Below are 4,999 nucleotides of genomic sequence, written 5' to 3' on the forward strand. Positions count from 1 at the left end.
CGAGACAGGTGATCCCGACGGCACGCAGCTGGCGTGGCAGTACGATGAGGAGAACGACTGCCTGTACGTGTTCTATCCAGAAGACAGAGGCGTGGTCGTGATTGTGGGCAAGCATGCAGGGTAGCGTAGTCATTTCTCATGTTTTTGTAGTCCGTAGCGGAACTACCTTGTTTGGATGCGTGATGTAACTCTGATATATTTATGAGATGACAGTTGAATCCCTTATTGTCATTCCTCTATTATTATGTATGTGTTATGTTACCATGCTTACGAAACGCTTAGATGCGCTTCTTTCCAATTCGGAGCCTCGTTCCCCAAATCGGAAAGGACCGCATCTTAGTCGTTATAGCTGCTCACACAGGGGCACGTCGTCTTGGATCGGGCGATGGAGACAACGGGGACGACGGCACGCAGCTGTTCGCGGTTCTCCTTGCCGGAGGGGAGGAAGAAAGGGATGACGACGCCAGCTCGATGGAGATGGTCCCGACACGTCTTCTGCGAGGGAATGGATCCGCCCTTAGCTGGCGAAGCTTCGGGCACCGACGGTGTCGACAGAGGAGGTCCCTAGAGCGGTGGCGGGGGCGAAACAGACGAGGAGGAGGAGGGAAGAGAGGTGGTTGGCGCCGCTGGGAGGAACCCTAGAGAGGGTGGTGCGGACGCCGAGGCTTTATAGCCAGGGCGATGCGTCCCTCTCGGCCATCGTGGCCATGGCAGGGGCCGCCCTCGCTGCCTCTGTGAGGAGGAGGTCGAAAGGGGGCGAGGAGGAAGACGGGCCAGGGTCACTGACAGGTGGGGCTGCGGGCGGCCACGCTGGAAAGGCGGGGGAGCGAGGCTGCGGTGAGCTGGACTAGGCCGCGCGAAGGGAAGGGAGAGGAGGTCCATGTGGGCTGCCAGACTGCTGCTCACTCTCCAAAACCTAGAGGGTTTTTCCCTTTTAAATTAAAACATATGCAAAATAAATCTAAACCCCACTATTTTAAAAGAGTTTGAGAAAAGGAAAATATCTTTAAACTCACAAAAATGGCCTTTGTTTTCATAAAATTGGTTTGGGGATTTTGAGCCAATAAAATTAAATACCCATAAAATGCAATTGACTCTGGTTTTATATAAAAACAACAGAAGAAAGCCGCACACAAGCTAAGTAACACATGCACAAAATCAAATAGAATATCTAAGGGAGATTCAACATTTTTAGAAGAGCAAAGCGAAACTTTAACACAACTTCTAAAAACTGAAAGAAAGGGGTTATGCCAATATTTGGTGCAACAAGGGTTTTGACAAGAAATATTTGGTGGAACCACTCTCACGTCCAACCACAACTAGAAACACTCACACATTCAAATAAACAAGATGCAACACAAGACAACATGATGATATGTTATGATGCCATGATGCGCAAGATGAAGGCAAGACTTAACTTTATTCAAACTCAACAAACCAAAATGGAAGGTACCATACAAGGAAAGGTTACATAAAAGGAAAGGGGTGCACTGGGGCTGTTACACTTTAGCTCCCAGCGTCGGAGATGGTCGACACCTCCCACTTGCCTTGAGAGCCAGCCATGGTGCAAGCTCGAAGATGGCGACGGGAAAGGAGAACAGAAAGGGGATTAGATTTGGGCGCTCAAGCTTGGAGGAGGCAAGAGAGAAGTCGAGAATGCAGGTGGTAAAGATTTTTGGATCTTCATTCCTTTTTATAAGGGACCGTAATACCAAGGGTCCCACTTACTGCGCTGATTGCTCCGCCACCACCCCCCTCCCCTGAAAAATTATTGAGTTGTTGTGCGCGTAGGTAAGCCTATGCAGTTATTTGTATCCCAGTAAATGTGAAAGCACGATCTCCTCGAGAGAATGTGCCCCTTGAAACATGGCCCCGAACCACAGTTCGGGGCGACCTTTCGTCGGGAAAGCATGTCAATTGAGGGACTATTCACACACGGGCTTTTAAATGCCTTTACTGGAAAGGATGCCAGTTTTAAAAGACATGCAGGTTAGTGAAGCAATCAAATCAGAGTCAGGCGAGCATGAGTGGAACTCACCTTGCAAGCCGATTACTATCAATATGTGGGGCAGCCGAAGGCTGAACACACAGACGTTGAAGGCTAGTTCGGGGGCTACTGAGGGAGTCCAGGATTCTGGAGTCCTCGAGCAGCCAGTTAGTCAATGGCGGGTGGGCCCATTGGACCGCACCATAGAAGATCGGGCCTTACGATGACCTCTACTCTGGAAGGAATATCTCGAAGATTGGTGTGTACTTCGAGCTTAGAAAGACTAGGTCGGCTCATCTATTCCCGGTTATAGTCAGTAACTTGTAAACCCTAGGGTCCCTGGAGTCTATATAAACCAGGGACCCTTATCCGTGTAGAGGAGGCTGAATCATCTAGGGTTTAGCATATACGATCTCGAGCTAGATCTACTTTGTAATCATCTTTATCAATACAATCAAGCAGGACATAGGGTATTACCTCCATAGGAGGGCCCGAACCTGAGTAAACCACTGTCTCCCCCTTTTTTCCAAGAACCCATCGATCCAAGGTTCACAGTTCGGGACCCCCTACCCGAGATCTGCCGGTTTTGACACCGACATCCATAACAACCCCAAGAATGTTAAGAGCGCTCATTTATGAAACATAACACCGGTAGCCGAAACTAGGGCGGCAAAGATGGAACAAAGCACCAAGCTAGAGGGCCAAGCCTTCCACCCTTTACCAAGTATATAGGTGCATTAAGTTAAATAGTATTAATATTGTGATATATAACAAGGAATCCATGTGATCACATGGAAGCAACTACATCTGCAACTAGCAATGCTATAATAAGGTGAGGAAGCGGTAACATCGCCAAACAGTGGTTTGCTGGGTTGTGAAAAGGTTAGAGGCTTTTCATGACAATGTTGGGAGGCTGACATTTAAGTGGTAGGCATTGAGACATAGCAAAAGAAACGAGACAACTAGCATGGCAATGATAGTGATGCTATCTAGGGAAATGGTCATCTTACATGTGATCCCATTTGGAAGAAAAATAAATACATGAAACATACGAACCAACGTAGTCGAACGAATCCTCACATTCTGACACGATTGCGGAACTCTATCGAGAAGAAGCAATCCGGAAACAAGAATTAACACACGATATTCACCACGGCATATGCATGACATGGTGCACAATCAAATATGATGCATGTCCATTTAAGTATGCATGACATGGCAAAGCACACCAATTTATTACTACACATTAAATGAAGCTCAATATGCAACGAGTTGCATATTGACGAAACTTCGTTATAATTACTTAGTTCACTACCGTTTAGGTATACAACACTATTAAATGTTGTTAAACATGGCAGGAGGTGAAGCATAAATAATCTACACTACGTAGGCATTTTAAATGAGGTCGGAAACAACATATAGCATCACCGAAATGACCCCATGTGTTAATTTCTAAATCTGTCCAGATCTGAAGAAAGCATATTTTATATTTGTTAAACAACAAAATAAATTGGAGCATGTGATTCTACCCGTCACTCTAATCGATTTACATATAGAGATCATTTAAAATGGGGTACGATCTAAAAGATATGAGCCAAGCAAGATACTATGCATGAATGTGAAATGCATACAAACGACAACCACGACATGTTAATGATGGATGCAACAAGATATTATGACACTACATGATATTATACACAAGTTTAAAAGAGGCCGGAACATCAAGTTACAATTCCGAAAATTCCCCATATGTAGTTTTGAATTTGCTACATATCTACCTAAAACACAATTTTAAAGTTTTTAAACACAAATATAAATGCTACCATATTATTCTACACATTTTTCTAACCAAATTACATATGTGGAACATTTTAATCGAAGCTACGGGTAAATAGTTATGACATAAACTGTTTTAACACGACAATTAATGCAAACTGCATCAAGCAACAAGTTTAAACATTTTAAACGGGTTTGAAAGATGAATATTGTGAAACTACACAAAATTCTAAGCAAGTTTCATGTTCAAACCATTTTAATTCGGTGCACGGTTAATTACTTATCGACATTTTAAAATCATGGTTTTTCTGTAATTAATAATGCACTCGTTAGTTGATTAAATTCTCAATGTGGGAAAAAATGCACATGGGCCGAATCTATGGGGAGCAACATAAATAACATGCGTACACGCGGGGAATAGGCACTGGCGTTGGCTCACCTTACTCGGCTTGGCCCAGGTCTGTGCGGTGGCTGAGGAAGCTTGAGCGCGGGGCAGGCCAATGATTGGGCCTGGATGAGGCCGCGGGGTGGCTGAGGAACTGGGTCGGCTCGGGCAATGGGCAGAGGCGCGTTGGGCCTCGGCGCCGGCTCGGGGGCAGCCCACGAGGGTGTTGTCATCCTCCTCTCGACACGAGGCAACACACGGCCGGCAGCGGAGCTGCACAACGGTGCTCCAGTAGCAGCTGGGCACGGGACCGGCAGGACTAGGCGGGACGGGTTGATCTGGCCATTACGCACCGGATCCGAGCACTAGCAGCGTAACACGGCAGCAACGACGGACTCCACGGGCTGCTGCTACCTGCGGGGGAGTGAGAGACGGGATATGAAAGAGAGAAGAGCAAGGAGACACGGGGAAGGAGAGAGATGGCGGGGCGCAAGGAGTTGGAGCTCCGGTGGGTGCTCACCGGCGGCGACCTGAGTGCGGGGGAGTTCCGGCAAAGCGGTCGGTGGGGTCCAAGTGCAGCGGCGAGGCACCAGTAGCGGGCGGGGGCAAGCTGGATCGAGAGCTCTCTCCCTATCTGGAGCTCGAGGCGGCGGCGGTTGCTGGTTCGGGCCCCGGATGGGCTCGCGCGGGCCTAATCCTTGCCCGGGCAGGCCTGGTGCAAGGTGGGAGAGGCACATGCGGCTGCGGGGACAGGTGGCGGGGTGCGGTTGGTTGCACGCGGTGGCGGAGATGGCGGCCGGCCCTTCGCGAGGCGCCAAGTGGTGAGGTGATGGCGGCTGAGCGTGGAATTT

Source organism: Hordeum vulgare, chromosome 7H (genome assembly GCF_904849725.1).
Source record: "Hordeum vulgare subsp. vulgare chromosome 7H, MorexV3_pseudomolecules_assembly, whole genome shotgun sequence".
Taxonomy (NCBI): domain Eukaryota; kingdom Viridiplantae; phylum Streptophyta; class Magnoliopsida; order Poales; family Poaceae; genus Hordeum; species Hordeum vulgare.